The sequence below is a fragment of the Rhamphochromis sp. 'chilingali' genome, assembly GCF_963969265.1.
Source record: "Rhamphochromis sp. 'chilingali' genome assembly, chromosome: 3".
Taxonomy (NCBI): Eukaryota; Metazoa; Chordata; class Actinopteri; order Cichliformes; family Cichlidae; genus Rhamphochromis; species Rhamphochromis sp. 'chilingali'.
Window position 1 is genome coordinate 26,127,672 of NC_137931.1, and position 23,640 is coordinate 26,151,311.

The window sequence follows — 23,640 nt, forward strand, 5'->3', positions numbered from 1 at the left end:
TGGGTGAAAGAAAACCCCAAACACTCCCACAGCTGTGGTTTAAACCCCCAAATCTTCCACCTTGGAGAGCATCGGCACTGTCCAAACACTGAGATGATAAGCCAAGGATTAGCTATCTGACTTCATCGCCGCCCGGGTTTCGTTTGAAAAAGGCTTTCGTTTCACACTTTTGTTTTCTCTGCTGTGTCGGTTAGAGCCAGGAGCCTCCTTTACGCTGAGACCACCTCGTCTAACCCCAACAGTGCATTCGTCTCACAGAGTCATGTTGCATACCAGTATAATCATATCTGAGGAAAAAAACACAAAGTCTCTTAGATCAGGAGTTTTGCTTTCTGGGCGGCTGAACTATCCAAGCATGTTGGAGTAACCCGAAAAAAGAAAGTCTATCAAGATTCTGTCTTCTGCTGCAGCTGTGATCAATCACATCTATTAATGACACTCTGGACTGTTTAACTTTTACAGTGGTCAAACTTGAATGGTACCTGTTCTAGTTAGTTGTATCTCAAAGACTTTAAGAAGGACCCAAAAAAGTGTCTTCTGGTTTCACACCCCTATCATCAGCACATCATTTGTCAGGGAAAGCTCACAAGCTATAGTGACAAAAATAACACATTCTCACTTCAAAGTCATGACATGCTGGCGCCTGGTAAGGATCCTCGTCTCATCATAGTTTAAGCCAAGGGGTGATTCTAAGCATCATTTTATGAAGCACAGGCATACCTCTTAGTCATTTTCCAACAAAACTCCACCCAGCTGGGTTAGCAGATGGATCAGGTGACTTTTAATCAATAAACCTTTAATTCAAGCCATATCTAGAACAGCTTTCTGTACTTTGTTTCTCAAGTTGTTTTGACTTTTCTGACAATGTTTGTTATGTCTGGTATTAAATTACATGGTTGGTTTTAGGTGCTTAAACCTGTTTGGTGAGGTGCAAACATCAAAAATAACTTCTGTAGGTGTACGCACTATAACAAATACTTGGACTTTTGGGTGAAAATATATCCTTTCACTATCCTGTCACAACATTTGTAATAAGAGTCTCCAACTTTTCTTCTTCTCCTTCTTTTGGCTTCTCCCTTTAGGAAAATCTTAGCATGTTAAACTCTACCATCGCCTGTCTTTCTCTAAGCCCTACATACTTGCAGGTCTCACTACCATCTTGTAGACTTTTTCTTTCCCTCTTGCTGCCATCCTTCTCATCACGAATCATCCCCACTTTTCCATGGTAAGCATATTGCATGTGCTTCAACAGCAGCGTTGTCAACATTTGCATTGTTGACCTTGGAGTCTTCATGGCTCAGAATGAGCCTTAGAGGGATGACCCATCTAAGCACCATCTCTCTAGGTTCTGCAGGTGTCTTTGATCCAACACAGCTGATTTTAATGGCTAAATTACCCCCTCAAAATGTCTTGAAGTGTTCCAGAGGCCTGGTAATGAACTAATCATTTGAAGTGTGTTGACCCAGGGTGAGATCTAAAACCTGCAGGAAACCGGCCTTTGAGGTCTGGAGTTGGACACCCCTGCTCTAGGTAAACCTCAGTAGCTATATCTCCTTATCAAACATAAATTGTTATGTTTCTGCCATTTCATATACAAAAACACACCCTGTACTTACTAATGAATCCAAGAGCAATGATTCCTGAATCCTCCGTCAGGTGACTGTACAGTATTAAACCACTGATTTCGGCAGAAACTATACAATGAAGACTCCATCAGTCTAAACTACAGCAGCCGTTTGCCTGAAATTAGAGTGTATGTTGGATCAGTGGTGAAGGAGATTCTTTCCTCTTAGTTTCTGACAAACACTTCCACTTAAAAAGAGATTAACCCTGTCAGCCCTGATGTTAAGGATGAAAAGAGCTCCATTCAAAGCTTAATTGTGCTCTGCCATGTACCAAATCAATGGCAGAGATGGGATCAAAAGCTCTCCTTTAATGGGTGCTCACCTGTTTGCCAGACAACAGCTCCCAGATCAACAGCTTCCTCAGCTCTACAAAAATAAAGAGAAGACAGAAGCCTGGACCAGCATGTGAAACCCAGTGACTGTGTGTGCTGCTGTCAACACCCCAGGGCTTAGAAATGGGAACTGGACCAGAAAGGCAAACACACAGGGAGGGCAGGATGGAGGATAGAAGATGGAGGAAGAAGGGAGGGGGGAACCACCCAGAGATCATATGAGGGTTGATTTAAAAAAAAAAAAAAAAAGGCCTGTTCCAAATGCAACACGGTGGGGAGCATTCATGTTTGACAGTTGGATGATACCAAGTGGGGGTGGCTTCCTTTACTGAATGGAAGCTGTAATAATTTCTGTAGGATTCATGAGGAAAGAAACCTTTAGAGATAGATGACTGATGGGGTTTTGGGCAACTGCTCTGTTTCACCAGTACATCATTTGGGTAAATTCAACCTGTTTCCTCCAATTCAACTGGCTAGTTATCCCTAAGGTAGCATTCTGCTCCACCGCCCCCTTAAAAACCCCAAAGTCGAACAGAAGATGAACTTTTGTCTTTCTTCTCCACAGGAGGTTTCTCTCTATCGATCTGCCAACCAAGCAGAATAAAAACCTCAGACACAGTAAATCTTATCCTAATAAAAGTCAGATTAGAGGCCTTTAAAGTTCCCTTACCTGTAAACTAGAGTAGCATTGTGCTGGTTTTAAACGATGTGAAGACATGATGACAACAAAAAAGATGTTCTAAAATCTTTTGGATGATTACAGCTTTTAATATTGCATAAGTTTCTCTTTATATGCAAGCTTTAAGAAATATTATATACTCTTGCTATATGTAGGGATGGGTATCGTTTAGGTTTTATCCAATACCAGTACCAAACCGGTACTTTTGAAACGGTGCCGGTGCTTAAACGGTGCTCGAACCGGTGCTTAAGGAATGGAGAACACAAAATTGGTCCAAAAACCTCTCATGTTCAGCTGTTTTTTTGTAAAAAGATAACAATGTTAGCCTTTTCTGCAGCTATAGGGGATTTATGGTATCACTCTTGGCTGGAAGCAGTGCTTAAACAATTGAAAAACACAAACTTTGTCCAAAAACCTCTCATGTTTAGCTGTTTTCCACTTTTTCTTTGGTCATTTTAGCCTTTTTGGCCAGGGTGAAGGGAGTATCTGCCATCAAACAAGAAGTCAGCCACATGTAACTACGACGGTGTTTGCTAGTTCACCTTACATGCATTAATTTAATTTAGCCTACTCAACGTAAATTACACACGAACAACATTAAGCTACTCACGCAGAGAAGAACGGCTGCTGCTGCCATCATCATCCGTCATCATTTCTGCTACACTGGCAGGGCTAGGGGCCAGGACTCTAATCTTCGGGTTTTTGGGGGATGTTGCTAACTCCGGGTCCGATAACAGGCAACCCACCCGCAGTAGATGCGCTCGGTGTGAGGTCTCGCAGCAAGCTATCAAATACGGCGCATTTCTCGGCTTTTAAAAAACGCTATGGGTCGCCAGGTGTTTCATCATATTCGAGGAGTTTCCTCCTTTGCACAGTATCACCTTAAAGCACTTGTTGCAGGCTGCTGAGTTTGCATCTTTTGCTGTGAAGTACAGCCAGACTTTGACCGCTTCACCTTGGGCATTTTTAATCTGTAGCTCTGCTCTAAAAGAACGTACGCACCCGGGCCCGCCTACTACACTTGCAAAGGTAAAATGATTGGCTTGAATCCAGTGTATGACATTTCAGGGAAAAAAGCACCGAAATGTGCGCTGCTTTTCGGTCTGGTTACTACCGTTTATGCCATAATGGTACCGGATACCCATCCCTAGCTATATGTTCATATCATTCAAGTGAATTCCCAGCTCAAAACCTGACTCATTAAAGACAAGCTTTATGACATCTACCCAGTTGATTTGTATCCCTGTCACACTGCACCTGATGGCCTCCATTCAGCATCCCTCCAGCCTCCTTCCTGTTCCTCTGTGGTTGAGTGTGATGCTCATTGGCTTGATGTCGATGGCGAGCTCCACCGGCCTGCCAGCCCCCAGGTCTCTCTCTCTCAATCAGGGGACAGAGTAGGGGGACGAACCCCATGCTGGGCGAGGGAGAAACCTGCTGTGTGAGTCGTGGAGGTTACATTACAATGAAGAAGGGAAACTAGTCTCACTGTAAATCGTTTTCTTTTCTAATAAAAAAAGATATAAAAAAGGATAATTATAGATAACAGCAGGATGAATTAGGATGAATTAATGTCAGCGATGCAGCCCGTTGGATGAGTTGTTTAACTTTGTAAAAGCATCCTTCATAGAAAGATTATTGGTTTATTGCTAAATAAACCAAAATGCCTTTTAATTTTTGTGTGCAGAAAAGCTGTGCATTATACCCCTTCACTACTTCTTATGTTGATGAAAAAACATCAGTGGAAATCAAGATCAAAGCTTGTTTCTGGCACTGAAAAATATATTTTTGCTATCAAAGTCCAAATTTTATGGTATTATCTCAACATTTCTATTTTCTCATTCAAAACTCTGAGGGAAACAACTCAAAGTTAAGATAATAACCTAAATTTTTAGATTATGGATTAAATTTTTTTTTTCAGTTATAGAAACAAGCTTTCATAGGGAGTTCAAAGACAAATCAGCATCATATAGCCACTTGTGTCTATATCTAGACCAGAAGTGATCCAAATAAGTGATCATATTTGGATCAGAGTGGAGTGCTAAGTTATCAGCTAATGACAAGCTAAAATCAAAAATGGTATATGTGCATCATGTAGTTAAGTTGGTAAAGCTAAACATGAAGCAAGAAATATTGTTTGTTGAATAATTACGTTAAAATTCTCCAAACGGGATAGACTGAGCATATCATTATATGGTGATGATGGTCCAGAGGTCCAGTTCAGGCAATCGAATTAGCTGAATCTCCAAAAGTTGATTCTGTTCATCTGGACGTAGCGTTTTGTGGGAGAAACGTTTCGTCACTCATCCAAGTGACTTCTTCAGTCTCAGCTGACTGCAGGTTTCCCCAACCTTATAAACAGCACATTTGCATAATGACTGAAACCAGACCACTGAAGGAACAATGGGCTGGGAGGTCAGTTCCTTAATCTACGAAACGCTTCTCCCACAAAACGCTACGTCCAGACGAACAGAATCAACTTTTGGAGATTTACTTACCTGGATGATTGAGCATGCATCAAGACGAATTAGCTGAAGTGACACCTAGAAGATAGCTAGCAGCTGCAGACATAAGTTTCCATCCTTGAAAGAGTTATTTCTGTTGTAAATTTGAACATTTCAACATGGGGTCCATGGGGACTGACTTACCTTTGACAATTGACTGCGTTTTGGGCATCAAGTGGACATTAAGCCCCTTTTCCATTAGTACCTACTCGGATCGACTCGCCACAGATTGCCTCGATTCAACTCGGATCAACTGGTTCCATTACAATCCTTTACTACCTAAGTTGTGTGGTTGTCATCATACCAACGCATCAAAGCGTCTTGTGAAGTAATTAATATGTGACGCAATTAATTTTTTACCTGCTCCTCAGTCTGTGGCTTTTCGTCAGACTTGGGGATCACTGCATTGTTTTTTGCAGACATTTCCCCCATTGCCAGGTTTCAAGAATGGCAGTTTTGATTTTCGTGAACAAGTTGATCTCATGATTCATTGAGTGACGTTACTGACCAGCCAATTGGTTGCATGCAGTCTGATAACATCACAATTTAGTACCTTGTCGAATTGTTTGGAACCCCGGGTGAACAGATACTGAAAAATTACCTCCATCCAAGTAGGCACTAATGGAAAGGGGGCTTTTGAGGGATTGCAGATTTTGTAATTTTTCACCCCAGGAGTTTACCACAATAAACACTGAATCAAATTAATTTAAGAAACTCTTAGTAAAAAGTTTCAGCACAATTTTATAATTTTAAATTGTCACGTTAAAGGATGGGATTGGTTCACTTCGGTTTAATACATCATCTACTATGACTTTAATCGTCCTAAGTACTGAAACCACTGATTGTCACTAATACTAACAGTAAGGTTCCTAAACTGTCTACCTGTACTCTAAATTAAAAAGATCCCAGTAAGATCCAATAAGCACCAACCCAACAGCTTCTCAGTAGGCCTGGGTATCATCACTGATTTCTATGATCGATTTGATACCGATTCACAAGGTTCCAATTCGATTCAATTTTGACTCAGATAGTCAGAAATACTTTAATTATGACCATTTATCAGTACATCTGTATTTTTATATCTGTGTGTAAAAACAAAGCTGACACTTGTGAGACTTCATCAGAAGTGTAAGCATCATAGCAGATGTCTTTGTGTCAAAGTAACTGAGGATCAAACAGAAAAAAACTGAAGGAGATTTTCATGGCCTGGCTTTTTATAGCAGATAACCCGCTTGAAAATATTCTGCAGTAGATCAAAAACGGAAGAAAACCATGACTCAACATATGAACATTAACTGATGCTGCTGAAGTGAAGCAGAGCAAAGTTACAGAGGTTTTATCAGAGACCCTGATAAGCGTTTTGCAATTTGGCATAATTTTAAAAAGTTTCAATTTCTTTGGTATTGAAAAGCAGAAATTAGACTTTGTTGTCAGAGGTCATTTTGGAGAAAAAAGAAAAAAGAAACAGCGGCCGACAGCGCTGTACACAACAGTAGACTGGTACGTAATAAACAAGCCAATAATGCAGAAAAAAGAGATTTGAGATTGGAAACTGTTTTTGAAGTTCACTGAGAGAGACAGACAGCTGTGCAGGAAGTGTGATTTTTATCGTGGTGGAAACAAAACAGCAAGAGGGAATTAATGACGATGTTTATCAAACGTGAAACGTAGTTTTGATCTTCTTTTGCTGCTGGTTCAGTGAATTTTAGTCGGCGAGTGACGAAACCTGCAGCATCAGAATCTGTGAGCTGTCGGCTCTCAGCCCCAACGGTGTGTCCATGTACGTGGGTGAACAATCTGCGCTTTGTGTTTACTGCTCTCATTTGCTGTTTTAGCTGTTTGGCGGTTGTTGAAATAGTTTTGTGAGTTTTAACCTGAGATTCTGGCATTTCTGGAAAAATACATTTATATTTAAAAATCGATTCGAGATGTAATGAATCGATTTTGCTTTATTCAAGCTACAATTGATTTGAATCCGAAAATCTATTTTTTAAACCCACCCTACTTCTTAGTATAAATGATGAAATGATGTGTCAGGTAATTGGCGTAATGCTGCAGTAAGCTGGCGTAGTTAAGGCAAGACTGTGAAAAATTATGTCCAAAAACCTACAAACTTGACCTGAATATTCAGATTGCATCCTAATTAGGGGACCCAAAGAATTTTCAAGGCCTTATATCTTGATAAAACCACAATTGAAATAAAGGAATAGTGTAAACATCAACATAATTCCAAATTGTAATGAAAGTCATTAAATATATTGGGGTTTTTACATTATTGGAAGTTTTTGAGTGTCCCAACCTTTATGACCTATAACTATGTTGAACAAAGTTAAAGATATTTCGTTGATCACTTCCATGAACTTATGTCTATGTTTCCTTTCATTTTATGTTTCCTTTTAGTGTCCTTCTATTTCTTCACTTTCTCACATTGATCCCTGAGAATGAAAAAAATGCAGAAACAGCTCCAGACCGAAGCTGTTTGTTGACTTTAAAGGATTCAAGTTCAGATTTAAAGGGGGTATTTACTAGGGCTGAACGATATATCGCATTTGCGATAATATCGCGACATGATCAAGTGCAATTTTCTAACCGCAAAGGCTGCGATTATACTCTGTTTACGTGACAGGCGCGAGTAAAACATGTGATATGATCAAACGAGATTGTCTAACCACAGAGGCTGCACTCTGGTCACGTGACACGGGGAGCAAAGTTTTGAAACAGTCTACTGAGAGTGAACTAGCAAGCAAAGCTGTAGCCTACACAATGGCCTCAGGTTCAACAGAGCCAGAGCCTGCGGGGATGCTAGTACCAAAGAGGAACTGCACATCAGCCGTGTGGGAATATTTTGGGTTTAAAAGAGATGATGTCGCACAGAGTCAGGTACTGTGTAAAACCTGTCTTGGTAGAGTTTCTACATCTCGGGGAAACACTACGAATTTGTACCAGCACCTTAAGACTCAGCACAAAACAGAGTATGATAGATATATGGCTAAAAAAATCTAGTAGTGTGCAGAATAAACCTAGTAACGTTACTCGGCAAGGATCACTGACCGAACTGTTTGAAGGTGTTACGCCATATGAACGCACTTCAAAACGGCACGTGGAAATCACCAAAGCAGTAACCCACTGCATCGCGAAAGACATGATGCCCGTCAATACGGTGACCAAGCCTGGGTTCAATAATTTGGTAACTACACTGGATAAGAGGTACAGAATGCCCTCCCGCACGTATTTCAGTCAGACTGCAATACCCGAGCTACATATGCAATGTAGGCGGAGGGTTGCAGCGGAGTTAAAGGCTGTTGAGTTTTTTGCGGCGACAACAGACATGTGGTCAAGCCGTACAGCAGAGCCCTATCAAAGTCTGACGGTGCATTACATTACCGAAGACCTCCACCTCGAAGCTCGCAGCCTACAAACGGCCTACTTCCTCGAAGACCACACAGGGGAAAACATTGCTGCTGGCCTGAGAGAGGGGCTTGCGTGTTGGGATCTCCCTGAAGACAACCTTGTCTGCATAACGACGGACAACACGTCAAATATGGTGAAAGCAGCACAGCTGAACGAATGGACCAGGCTCCAGTGTTTCGGACACAGATTACATCTTGCTATTGGTAAGTTACTGCCGTGAGAGAGAGAGAGAGAGAGAGAGAGAGCGTGCGTATGCATGTGCGAGCCTGTGTATCACTCTCTCCCACAAACACACCACACTATTATTTATCTTGTTCTTTACTGCTGTTAATTCTAGATATGTTATGTCAACCCCACCCTGATGTACCCACCTCTTCTTATGTATTTTCTTTTTTGTTTTTGTCTTATGGTCTTATGTTCTTGTATGACATGATGTATGTAACAATAGCTTTGGCAACACTGTTCCCATAGTCATGCTAATAAAGCAACTTTGAATTTGAGAGAGAGAGAAATGGTGAAACCTTGCATCATAACTGCAATTGTATGTCTAACACTAATTTTACTTTTTACTTTTTTTTTCCCTCCAGAAAATGCAATCAAAGATGGTAGAGTAACAAGAGCAATTGGGCTGTGCAAGAAGTTGGTGGGGCACTTCTCGCACAGTTGGAAGAAAAAGGCAGCACTCACTGAGGCACAGAAGGAGCTTAAGCTTCCTGAGCACTCTCTCATTACTGAGTGCCCTACAAGATGCGGGTCCAAAGAGAAAATGATTGCCAGAGTGCTGGAACAGATGAAAGCCATATCGCAGGTATTGACAGGTGACCGACATGCATGCTCCCTCATCCCAACCTGGCAGGATGCTGAAGTGTTGGAGTCCATTCATAAGGCACTGCATCCTCTCTCCGAATTTACTGATGCTCTTTCTGGAGAAGAGTATGTGAGCATCTCCTACCTCAAGCCAGTTCTCCATCTTCTGGCAACATCAGTCTTGGCTGAAAATGCTGAGGACACTGATCTGACTAGATCAATTAAAACCAAGGTCCTGGCATACCTCAACGACAAGTATAGTGACCTCAACACCCAGGAGCTTTTGGATGTTGCGTCGTTCATGGACCCTAGGTTCACAACGCAATACATCAGCGCAGACAACCTTCCTGCCATTAAGGCCCGACTGAAGACAGAAATGGTGGAATCGGCTAGATGTACACATAATCAGGTAAATCCTTGAAAATTATATTTCCACAAACACATAATATTTATATATAAGCTAACTGCAAAACTAATGTCTCTCTTCCCATCTGGCAGGAGAAGAGGTCTCGCACTGAAACTGCTCAAAATTCTCCAAGTGCACAGGCCTCTGGGGGAAAGGCTCTTGGTAGTCTTTTTAAAACCAGTGCGGCCTCTTCAGCTTTGCCTCTGCCACTTGAAGATGTCGTGGAGGCAGAGTTGAATAGTTACCTGTTGACCCCTGTCATTGACGGAGAGGATGATCCCTTAGCCTGGTGGAGGGTGCACAACATTCACTTTCCACAACTGTGCAAGATGGCCTGCAAATATCTGTGTGTGCCAGCCACAAGTGCCCCCTCAGAGCGTCTGTTCAGCACTGGAGGGAATATAGTGACCTGCACTCGCTCATCCTTAAAGCCAGCAAAAGTAGATATGCTGGTCTTCCTAGCAAAAAACCTGTGAGCTAGGATGATTATGGCTAGCTGAGCCATACTCATTGTGCACTTTAGTTTGTGCTGTGTTGCTGTTACTTACTGCAGATAATCAAGATGTTCAGCCAGTTTTAATTTAAAGGCGTGTTTGTGTGTGTGTTTATACAATTGCTATTATGTTTGCACTTTATGTGTAATGTTACTGACTGCAGAGATCAGTAAGATGTGTGTATTTTTTATTTATTAGTTTTATTTATTTAATATTATTTTTTAATTTAATGACTGTCTAGTAGTTCACAGATGTCGAAAAACTGAGTGTGGTAAAGCCACTGATTTTTTTATGTATATTTCTGCAATCTGCACATTGTACTGACTTTCATTTTAATGTTTACACCAGGGTTCCTTGTCAGCACTTTATGCTCAGATGTTTGTAAGCTAAAAATAAACTATTGTGTATGTTCAAATATACTGTTGTGATTGAAGAAGTTAAATAAAAATGTCAGTTATCAATTCATGCATCACCTCATGTCATCATAACAGAGGTCTGTCTTCCAGGAAAGAACAGTTTAAAATTAATGTAATATAGTATTGGCCATACTATATGATGTATTGTTTGTCTTTGTTTAATAATACAGAAGACAAAGACCTTAAAAAATAATCGCATATCGCATCGCAATATTGGGGCAAAAAATCGCAATTAGATTATTTTCCATAATCGTTCAGCCCTACACCACCAAAAACATCTCTCTTAAACCTTTTCTCAGGCGTAACGTCTTCAGAGCTGAATTGACTCATTACATCTCCCCTCAGTCGAGAAGACTGGTAGTGGCGGGGATGGGGGCGGAGCTTGCAGTTAGTGGCACTTCATTCATCTGGCTTGAGGCTTGCCTTTGTTTTGCTGGCAGGTGCTTCTAATCCCGCTGTCAGAATAGATGTTTGAACAAGCCCATGCTCAGAAGCCCCTGTTTCACGTAATGCAGCCACCCCCACCTCCCAAACATGTGATATGATCCATACCACATGGTATAGTCATGGCTGATTATCCTGTGAAAGAGGCTGAATGAGTATACGCCACGTCAGTCATCACTTCATGAGCTGTTTTCACGTTCACTGAATTTAAAGAAAGGAGACATGCAGGAAAGCTGTGGAGTCCAAATTCAGTTTAAGATGCTTAGAAATCAGCTGTCTGATGTTTTATTGCTTTCACAATTATATTCTTTAGATTTAAATCACTTTTGTTAAAACTGGCTCAATTTTGGAGCTTAAAGTTAAATAAATTATCCAGATTGTTTCTCTTGTCAAGTCAGGACAGTGTTTTTTCAGATTTTTAGAGGATTTACCATGAACGTGCCAACAGGATTCTAACTTTTGCCAAATCCTGAATTGTCCTCTGCTGTCACCGCAACATTGATGTTTTTGGCTTTGAATGAAATATTTTTAAATTTTTGGATAGGTTGGCATGAAAGTCATTTGATACCTTCCTGTTTGGCGATCAGGCACTTTATTTATAGACCATCTTTCTGTGAAGTTCAAAGAGTGTCAGAGATGACTGACCAGGGAGTGGCTCAGAGGTCCTCGTGGAATCACCCTTAAAACATAGATCAGCTGAATTTTCTTATTTAGACACGTACCCACTCGTCCCGAGGACCTGCCTCATAGAGCAAGCTGCTAGCATGACTGTAGCTTCTATAGCAATGACATGTTGACGTTAAACCAAAAATGCAATTTTTTTCATTGCATTCTTACACCAGTGGCTGTCTCCAGTATTACGACTTCAGAGATTTTAGCCTACTAGCTTCCCTACTGCACACATATCTAACAATAAGTCTAGATTATCTAATGCTGAATGCAAAACTCCAGCTGCTAGATTAATGAACACTAATAATTATGTATAGATATAGATGGAGTTATATAAATAGATACACAGATTTATAGAGAAGGATAATATAGCTAGATATAGATGTATATAAATGTATATTTCACTTTCTTTATCATATATATTTCTTGGAGCGTGCTCTGAGAGGAAACATCTTTGAGATAAAGACTTTTTTGTCTGCGGGGCAGATGAAGTACCAAAGAAATAACTGACACAACCTGTTTTTGGTAAAATGGGTTTCACATTTAGTGGCTTTGAATGAAAAAATGATCTCAGTCCTTTCAGTCTGTCTTGACCTTCCCTCAGGCGTCATATCTAGAAGCTTCTCCATCCAATAAGCATCACAGTCTCGGACTTTTCTATTGATGACCGGAAACTGTATTGTTCAGGTTTGAGATTAAGTGAAAAGGCCCACTTTCTTTAAATCTCTCTGATTTAATGTAATCTTGTTGTTCACAGTTATAATAACGCCATTGATTTTGCCCTCAGGGGTCAAACCCTGACCTCAAAGTGGGCCTCCTTTGTTTGGTCCATGAGGTTGAGGACCACGGTAGAAGCTCACCTTTTAATCTCAGGGGTGAACTTTGGGCTTGTGGAGGTCAGGAGGACACGTGGAGGATACAAGCTCGCTGAAAATCCTTGGGAAGTTTTCTCTCAGCATTAACCTGGTTTCTGCCTGCCAATGATGGTCTATTTTTGGGGGGGAGAAGGGGCCGCTGCTTTATTTTGGATTCCTGGTGGCCCGGCTGCTCAGCCCGAGGTCTCCAATAACCCAATTTGAGTTGACTTTGCCCGTTCAGGGAGAGCCGTGGCCCGGGGCTACGCGCTGTTATAATTCAAGTAATACAATGAAGTGAAACATGACAGAAACCACCCACACATGCACGCATATATGCACACGAACACACACGATCACACTAATTCAGTTCATCTCTGAAAGGCTCTGCCAGGAGGATCAGGATCGATAGAAGAGAGGAACTTCCCCTCTCTCCACAGATATCACGCTTTATTGAATATTTGAATGTTTTAGGAGGACAGAGCTCTGTTCTTCGAGCATTGTATCAAATATCCTTTTATTTTTTCTTATGTTCACTAATTTCATTGTCTGAATAAAAGCCCCTTTCCTTGACAATTCAAAAGGTAAGGAGGTTATACAGGAACAAGAAAAGTCATCCTTTAAAAATAGCAGTGGCATTTTATTATAATCAGAGAGCTATTTAAATATGGAAAAACCTCAAATTCATTGGTATTATTGCATGATTGCCAACAATCAAAGGCTTGTCTGACCCTAAAAAGAGTAGAAATCTTTAGCAGCTATCAAAAATATTTGATTTTAGAGGATATGGGCAATTTTCTATGTATAGGTTGCAAAACAGTTATGATTATTGGTTATTTTAGTTACCAATTAATCTGTTTCAATAGCTGTTAAGTTATTGTTTCTTGTTCTTTCCAATATCTTTAAGAAAATGAAAAATGTTTATTACAATTCCAATTAGAGAGACTGATTAAAACCCTAATTCTTTTAATCAGTGTAGTTGGTTTTTACTGTTTTTCTCCTTTAACTGAAGCAAAATCGTCTTTAACTGAGTTTAATACAGTTTATAAACCTGACGAGTCATTTACACTAAAAGGAATCAGAGGATATTGATGGAAGAAGAAAAGCTTTCGTGTATTTGGTTGTAATATTATTGTCTAACAGCCCACTGTTTGCGGAGTCTGATCCTGGTTATTCAGGCATATATTTGGAGATAAGAGAAAGCAAAGTGACCTATATTTGATGAATGTAAAGACAGCGCTGAGGTTTGCAATACAGCAAAGCATAAACAAAACAAAATGGTAAATAGCTGCAGTGATTTATTGAAACGTGCAAACATATATGAACACAGAGTATGTCAGGCAGTTTGTACAATATAATGAGCTTGATAGTCAAAATTTCTTAAGACCACCTTTATTCTTCAACACAGCCTAAAGAGTCTTTCTGTAATGACTGTTAAAATGTGTGTTTTTCTATCGAGGTATGCTTTAGTACATAGAACAGTCTGTTTGGGATCGTTGTTGTGCTGAACAATGAATCAGATCCTTCCCACATGGTTTTTCATGGAGGATCAAAGTCTGTTGGTACTTTTCTGTGTTCATAAGTCATCAATTTTCACAAGATCTTCCACACGACTAGTACTGAGTAGTACTGATGTTTCAGTGCCTGAAATAACAGTTCCTTCAGATCAGTTCATTGATAATTAAGCAAATCATTCGCTAACATAGCATCATTACGTATAAATAACAAAGTAATCATAATTATCTGTTGTTAGGTGTTTCTGAAGCTTAATCTCAGCATGTTTAAATAAAATATTTGACACATATGGTTTATGTCACTGTCATTAAATTAAATGTTTTCAGGGGAACGCTTTGCGGCTTACCACAAATGCATGATAATAAACTACATTCATCATTATTTTAGTAGAAAACAAAGCACAAGCTGGGTTCTGTTTCCTTTAAAACATATTAGCCGTTGCAAATTATTTTCAGGCCAGGCTGAAACAATAACTCAGGCTGGGAATCTGACCCCATGCAGGACCACCCTGTTCATGGAAACTACCAGATTGCTTGACCAACAGCAACAGTGTGGCTGAAAGATGAAACTGCAGTTCATCCGGTGGCCACTGGAGGTTGGCTCCAAAACTTGTGATGAAAATGGAACCAAGCGAAGGGCCTGGAGTCAACATACAGAAATCATTTCCAACTTTTACTTATTGTAGATAGATCTTGTTGACCAAAAGTATTCTTTCAGTCATCGTGGCTATTTTTATAACTATAAGACTGATTTATCCCAATTTTCTGGGTTTCAAACTCTTTTGAAGCTTAGCTACTAATGGAGAGAGAAGAAAAAAACTGGATGTTCTCACATTTCTAAACTCCTTGTTCGGATGAAAGCTGTGAGATGACTGAAAGCTGACGTCGGTCTCTAGCTCAAAGTTTCCTGACAATCAGGTACACTGACGAAGCTGCTACTTCCGGAGCGATATGTGCGGTTTAACCCACTCTCGCTGTTTGGTGTTTAACAATCGATTTCCATGCATGTCCCAGTCAATATTCATTAATATCTTGATTAATTGCCCAGCGGCCCCAGGAACCAGGTTCAGAGTGTGTTTGTGGACGAGCCGGCCGGGGCTGCAGTGTGCTGGGAACTTAATGGTGCATTGAAGGGCTGAGATGTGCTTGCTCAGAGCAAGAAGCCATTGTTTGACTTGGCACGGCTCACGGCACCCCGGGGTCCATGCCATGAAAGACTTTCTGTTCGATGCCCAAGTGCGTATTGTTGGAAAAATTGTCCCCCCAAAAAAATTTGCATAGAAGAATCCAAAATGCATAATGTTCTGCAAATGACAGCTGCTTAGCTGAAACAAAGGAAGCAAAATGGCTTTTGGTTGCACTGCACTTGTTATGCTAATAAACCCCCCCACCACCACCACCACCGCCTGCCTTTATGGGCCACACCATACAAATCATGGATCCTTTTTTTTTTTAAATTTTGCATTGTTCTGCTTCACTTTCTTTATCAGGATGTGAAAGTAGGCCCGTGCTGCAGCCTATTTGATTCATCACTGCTCATAAAAAAGCTATTTTAGTCGTTTAAACTCCTATTTGTGACGTCTTGTTGTGAATTAATGCTGGTGTGCAGCAGCTAGACAAAAGGCAAAAGGTTTATTTTGAAAGAAACACACGTAATGACCCCAAAATTGTTATTGAAGTATGTTAAAAATCAAGCAAAGACTTATAAAAACAGACACCTTCTCATTATCTTTGATGTGCTCTCAGATGTAAACCTGACTTCCTGAGAAAAGGTCGTAGCTCCTCTCTCTCTGGTATTTAGTATGCTAATGTATTCTCGCTTCTAATTCACCACCGAGGCTGAGAAACAACAAAAAGTGAGCAGTGAAAAGGAGGATCGGGTTTCAGCACAGCCTAATGACCAGTAGATTAATCACGGGACACGTGGAGCAGAGATGGTGATGGCGTCAACGCCGCTGTCAGGGCGAAAAGCTTCACCTGGCCAAAAAGTCAATGTGGCGGGGGGTAAGAGGAAGCTTTGGTTTCCAAACATTTTTCTTAACTTTATGAAAAAAAGTTGATGGGCAAGATTAAAAGTCATCAAACGCCAGAATCTCCATTTCTTTCTTTTTTTGTTTAGAGCCATCAGGATGTTGATGTTGAGGATCACTTATTTATCACAGAGCACTTTTTCTGCAAAAATGTGACGGCTTGTATATCACAGTCAGATGGCATTAGTTGTGCATTTGGTGCATCAGCAGTTGCAAGCAGTAAACAGGTTAAGCCTATCAGGATTCAACCTACATACAGTGTCATCAATATCAAGCTACATGTTTTTGGTGTATTGGAGAATTGCACGTTTACATATGTTGCAAACACCTCTGTAAAGGCTCTGCATAGGCAAATACCTATGCAAATTGACCAATGGGCTTCCATTTTTAAATGTGCAGCTTCACAGTAGAAAAAAACCCGTTTACAGCCTGATAAAAACAAAGCGTCGCTCCTGCAGCTAAATTATCCCCCAACTGTAACAGCTATTTAGATCTTAAATGATCCAGAAATCACACTGGACAGAAATTCTGGCATCAAACAACCAACTGTGTTTTTAATTTGTTTTCTTTCTGTGACAGTTTATTACAGCTACAGTTTCTCTTGTTAAATTATGTAACTGCTGTTGAGTTTTATGATTCTGCGGGTTTTGCACAAACGTGAACATTTTTTAAGAGACAGGAAACATCTATTTTCTCAGAATTTGTTTTGTTCTGGGGTTTTCTTGTTAGGACATTATGTGTGCCTGTTTTATGTCTCGCACACAACACAAGCATGGATGAAATGGTATCCAAATCGGTTATTTTTCACTTGTGTTATGGCCCTAGCAGGACCTCCTTTGTAACTGACCTTGTGTGGGTGTGTCCTGCCAGCTCTCCTGTCTTAGGCGCCACCTTTTTTGTACAGCTGACTCCCATCAGCATTTAAGAATACTTAAGGCCAGAAAAAGGAGAGCTCTAGTGCCAGAGAGCCTTGTTGGGTTGCAGCTTGTGAGCTGAGTGTGTATGGTGGTTGATTGCTCCTGCTCTGTGGAGAGGAGTATGTTTCAGTGATGAACCCTTTGTGACTTATTTTTCAGTTTATTGACCAACACCTGAGTTTTGTTGTTTTCTTTCCTTAAAAGGTGATAGTGTATTGTCAGTCTCTTTTAGTTTAGTTATTAATAGAAACATTAATAAAACCCATTAATTTAACCATTTTGCCTCCCTGTCTCCTTTTTTCAACCTGGGCACCTTTTATTACTTTTCCCTCATCCCCTGGACCTATTTGGGGTTAACATAACAACTTGATTTAAAATGGAAAGTCAATTCTGCCGCAAGTTTTGTGAAAATCACAGATTTTTCTTACTTACTGAAACAGACAAAATAGACCATTCGACTGCTTTGTATGTTTTGAGCCATCTAAATGGCTTTTTTCAGTTATTAAGATTACATTACTTATGATCCTCCTCTATCATAGTTGGCTTAGTTGATCATATAGTTGGTTCAGTAGGGTGTTATTTTTATATAGTGGTAGCTATATAAGGTGTCAGGTATATAATTAGCATAAATGGTGTACAAAAATTAGCCAGCTAACGCAGCACTCAAGTGCAGATCCTGTAATGATAACTTGTTGTTGTTTGAAAAAACTAAAGTGTTGTAATCTTTATAGGGGCTCTGTTTGCGCTCCTTGAAGTCTAATTTTTTTTTTCAGTAGATACCATAGAAACAATTGCTGTAATGCTGATACCATTATGTCACCCACTTGGTTGTGAAGTCCTCTTTAAAGTCTTGCGATTAGCATTTTAGCTGCCACCGTGATTTCCGTTGAGCCAGAAGCGATCATGTTTTTACAACAGCGTAAGGAGGTTTTGCAGACATGATCACTAACCATGTGATGTTAACTTGTTGGCCATTTTGACTATATAGATTCAAATGAATAAGGCCCCACTCACACCGACATAAAGACCATTTTTGCCCTTGAAACCTTCCTGAACTAGGGAAAAACATGTATTCCCCAAGTGGTGCAACAACCTCCTTGTGATTGCATATTGTTATGGTCGTAGTTTGAGTCAAACTCACTGCCTTGTCTAGCATGTTTTGGTGCAGCAACTTCTTTGCAACTGATTTCACTCAGCCAGAGCTAGCAACCTCCAGGAACTACTGCCAGCCATTTGAAAAATATCAATCATCTGTAGTAACTAGTAGTTGTATTACATCCAATATGGGAGACATCTCTGATACAAATACACAAAGCATGAGGAAACCTCATAATAGTGCTAAGTTAACAGGTAACATTAGCCAGTGTGTTTAGCAAGCTGCATCTATGGACCATATTGGTGCATCACATAAACATAGATACCTGCCCAGTAAGTTGTGTTATTTCACCGATAATTGCATTAAAGGTGCTCCAAATACAACAGACTGGAAACGATCACTTTATGCTGATGATGTGATTCTGTTTATTAGAAAATTAGACAAATCAGATGAAACACGAACAAAAGCCTAGCAAACTGCTAGTCGCTGTAACTGCCTGTCAGTCAAAGAGGCCATGCCACTGCAAACTTTAAGCCTTAATACTGTTTAATTAGGTGAGTTTTATAAATAAATCGCCACCTGCACAGTTGTTATAAAGCAGTAGATTAAGCTACAGAGGCCAAAAGGTTTTTGTTTTGTTTTTGGGGGGTTTCTAATCAGACTGTGAACAATGTTTATTTCTGCTGTAAAGTCAGACTTTTTAATATCGAAGTCTGTTGGAAGTCTGGTATCGAAGTCTCAATATCACCTTTTTAAATGTTAAGTGTAACAGAATACAGTTACTCATATTTTGTTTTTTAAATACGTAACGCCAGTACATGTATTGCATTACTCCCCAACACTGGTGACAGGGGACAAAAAAACACTTTAAGTTGTAAGTTTTTTGGGTTTTTGGTTTTTTGGTTTGTTTGTTTTTTCAAAAACAGTCAGTTTGATTCTTGGGGTTTTCTGTGTATTTTTGTAGCTTTCCTACCTTACTCTATGAGGTGGTGTTATAAAAATGTAATTATATTTAATCTGCATTAGTAAAAACATACTAAGAGTGGACTTGTTTTTCTCTTATTATTATTATTAATACTGTGTAGGTTGTGAAAACAGTCCTCTGATGGCTTTTGCAAATTCAAAGATGAAAATAACCCTCTTGACATAACAGCAATATCGTCAAATTTATAACTGAACGCCTGGATGCTTGGACATTAAAAGACATAGCCATGGGATCTGCTGTGCCATCATGGAGTGTTTCGGGAGACTGAACCACAGCAGCTCTAAAAAAAAAAAATAGGTTTAGTGTAATACTAAATGTTTGGACTTCCCATTCAGATTAAAACGAAAGACCTGCCAAAAATAAAAATATTTCAACATGTTCCTAATTAGAAGCAGCTTTTAGCTTCTGCAGAAGTGACTTTATGTCAGACTCTGGCATGTTTAGAGCAGAAAGCATTCCAAAGTGGCTGGTAAAGGCTCCAGACTTGCATTTAGCTGCATTGAAGTGCTGGCTGGTGGTGATTTCCCACCTCGCCATAAATTGTGCCTGGGCTTGGAAGACGTTTGAGAGTTGGTAGCGGTTTAATTCCCTGACTTCAGATCTTGAAGAAGGTTTGCGTGAAAGCACGGATGGCTCAGTTTCTGCCACGTCCACAGTATGTCTTTATGCCACTTGGTTCTGTTGCTCAGCGCTGAAAGAGATGGGCAGCGCTCGCCTCTCGCTCTTTGAGAATTAAGCTGCCATAGCACGCCCATTGGCTCATTGTCCGCCGAGCAGGGGGCCAGGCGCTTGGTATTCCCGGCACAGAGCGGCTCTAAACTTTGGCCTTCGTTGTGTGCATTAGGAACCCGGCCCACTGCCATTCCAATTCTCCCCCTCGCCTTTCCAACTCAATCTCGCACCGTGCCCTCCCCACCCGCTCCCTCCATTTGCCTTTTTACTGGCGATCCCCCCGGAGGACATCTTGTTCTTGTTATTCTGAGATATGGGAATGTTCCAGCATCCTGAAACATCTCAACTACTGTACATGTGACCCCAGAGCTGCTGCTGCTTATCCTGATGCAAGGCTGCAAGCTCAGAGTCACCACGGGGGGAAAAGACATTTGTATTGTAGTCATCAAAGACGGCAGAGAGGCGTCTCACCTGTTTTCTCATGAAACGCTCCCTTTCATATTAGCGGTGCAGCTGGTTTCTGTCCCTGCTCTCAGGCTTGATTAGAAGGCTGCAGAGGAGAGGCCCGCTCCTGCAATGTGATTGGGAGAGTCACCTCTGATGGTGATTTATTTCCACAGCTTGACATCTTGTCCAAAGTGTTTGCACTTGAGGTTTAGGAAGCTCTCAGCCTCTTGTTGGGTTCTCTTTTGTCTTGATCAGAGTCAGCTCTGTGGTGTTTCTAACTGTTTCCAATCTTTTATATCCTACAGGTTTTGTAAAGACAAATGTCTCTCTTAACTTCTTATCAAACATATAATATCAAGAGATGAGGTATGGATTTGTCAATGATTGGGGGCGGGTGGGCTTTTTTAATATAGCAGCTACTTTACCTTACAATATAAAGTCTCTTGGGGTGACTGTTGTAGTGGATTGGTGGTAAATATAGTCAATAAAAAATAAATTTAACTGAATAGATGCATCCCAACACCACATGCATCTCTACGTGTGTAATAAGGCATCCATATGTAACCCTGATTGAATTTATAGCACTCAGAAATACGGGTTTCCTTGAATGCATCGTAGTTTTCCCATATGGTAGCTTTCTCCTCTGGTAATTTCATTTCCGGGCTTGCCCTGAATGCATCACCTGCAGCTCCAGTGGGTGTGAAGGTGTGGTGCAGAGGAAAGAACACAGCAAGGAAAAAACTCCATGCTGGCGTGAAACACGTTTTCTTTTGTTTTTTCCAGTTAACAGAAAAAGAGAGCTCCATGAACATTTGTAGGAGAGCTGCTGTTAGCGATGAACCACAAACAAGTACATAACTCAAAGGAGTCGGAGTCCTCGAACTTTTTGAACTATCCATCTTTAAGTCTGACGTCATTAGCCATGTCTGGGCCCAAACTCGCTGCAGGTCCCTAAGTCACACGATCACTGCAGCATCACTGAGAGTTAAAAACTGTCTAAATCCTTTGATCTGTAATAAAATGATTAGCGTTGCTGTGTGCAACAGTGACATTTGTAGGGTTACTGAAGTTGGACTAGCTGGTATATAATGATGTGCTACGTGATCGCTAGCGACACAGTGAAGCTGGAGGATGAACGCTAATTTTATTCCACTCAATAAAAGTTATCATGAGGGTCCCCAAAGGTTCGGGACAAATGCAATTGCATGGCAGGATGCTCTAAACGGACCGAACTTCAGTCGGGAGAACAACTGAGATAATCCACAATATAAGGTTAGTCATTAATATACTGCTGCATGGGCTGGGCTGTAGTTACATCGTAAGGTTTTAAAAACTGAGCTTTAAAATGATTTGTGGTACTAAAACCCGAGAGAGGCCGACAGTGATCACTGACTGTTTTTAGGGGCTTTTTGAGATTACATAGAACAAGATACAAAGCATTAAAACATGCAGACTGTTTTTTGAGAGACAATTCTGTCTGTGCTGTGTGAGGAACTGCCTCATCGTGGTCCAGGATGCCATTGCTGTTGTGGATGTTTTCTGCGTGTCAGGACATCGACATGTGGATGTTTGCCATACTGGTAGGGTGGAAGACGAAAAACAAAAGGGATTCCACCTGAGAGCCACCTTATTATTTTCTTTGCTACTTTTCTCCACCTGAGACTAATTTCGTTCTTTGTTCTTGGACCAAGATAAACTGACATCATAAGGAAACTGGAGGTTGACAACCAGTAAATAGTGAAGTGGTACCACATTTCCTTGTTTTTCCTTTTCTTTGGGGGTGTTGAAAAATTGTATTGTATCCATTTTTGTTGTTTAAATTATTTTTGTGGTATATTTGCAGATTTAAGATGTGTCTTTGTTCCAACAAAGCTAATTTAAATGGTTAAGTTACTTCATCAACATGTCTTGAGGTTCTCCAGAGGCCTGGCAAAGCACTAATCATTTGATTCAGGTGTGTTGACCCAGGGTGATATCTAAAACCTGCAGGACACCGCCCCTCGAGGCCTGGAGTTCGTGACCCCTGCTTTAAGGTATTCCAAATTCAACAAAAACGCAAATGGAACTGAACAAGATATTTGCATAAAGCTAATTTTCTGTTTCACAAATCTGTGGTCCTGTGTGTTGTTCTTACAGAGCCTGCTACTGCCAATCTCCTTCCCAAATCTAGTAGAGCGTGAATCTGAGCAAACCTGTGATAATTCTGTACTGGAAGGCCCTAGGTGTAAGATTTTTGATGCAAGCCCTAGATTTCATATATTGTACACATACTATTGTCTTCTGAACTTTAGAAAACGTGTTTTGGCTGAAATACAACACATTTTTGTGTCACATGGTTGGTGTTGGTAAATACATCATTCCCTGGTATGAGTGAATGGAGGGGCAAAACTGCACATTTACCTGCAATTGGAATAATATTAGAGTCACACTAGGGACATCATTGGTTGAAGACTCAGCCGCAAACAAAATCATCGAAAAAATGTCCAGTGAACAAATCTTGTTGCGTTTGTAATTGTGGCTTTAAAGACGGGGACCACTCACAATCAGATACCATCGTCAGCACAACTGTGGTGCATCAAAAAATTAAATCAATAAATATAAAGTCAGTCTAATATTAGTTTGATATTGAATGAGGTCCAGTTGGCACTTACATTTAACAGATGATAAACTGGCAAAAACTACAAATCAGCTGCCATCTACAAACTGCAAAATTCAAAATCACAACTAGTTCAATTAAGAGACCAGCCAGAAATTCACAGACCAGAAATAGAAATTCTGAAATTTCTCCACAAGTAGTGACGTAGCAGGTTTTGCTTTTATATAGGAATATAACCAGAAAACAACCATTTTGCAACCACCTGATGCAAAGAGGCACTCAAGTTGTGCTCATTAGCACAGGCTCAGATTGATTGCAACATGTTGGCAATTGATCTGCATTAATAAATAAGTCTGTGAAGGTTCTCAGTCATCCAGGTCATCGTAGTCAAAGGAGCTTGCAAAGAAAAGCGTCTGGACTTCTTTAAGTTGCTTGAAGACGTTTCAACTTCACACCCGATCAGATTTGCACACTGTTAGACCTCTGCCTCACCACAACATACTTCAAATACAACGAAGGCTTTTACAGACAAAAACATGGCTGTGCCATGGGCTCCCCCGTGTCACCTATTGTAGCCAACCTTTACATGGAGGAAGTGGAAAGGAAGGCTCTTGGCTCTTTCAAAGGAAGAGTACAGATATGTGGACGACACCTGGGTCAAAATCAAGACACAAGAAGTGGAATCCTTCACTGCGCACATTAACGCTGTGGATAAAAACATCAAGTTCACCAGGGAAGACAC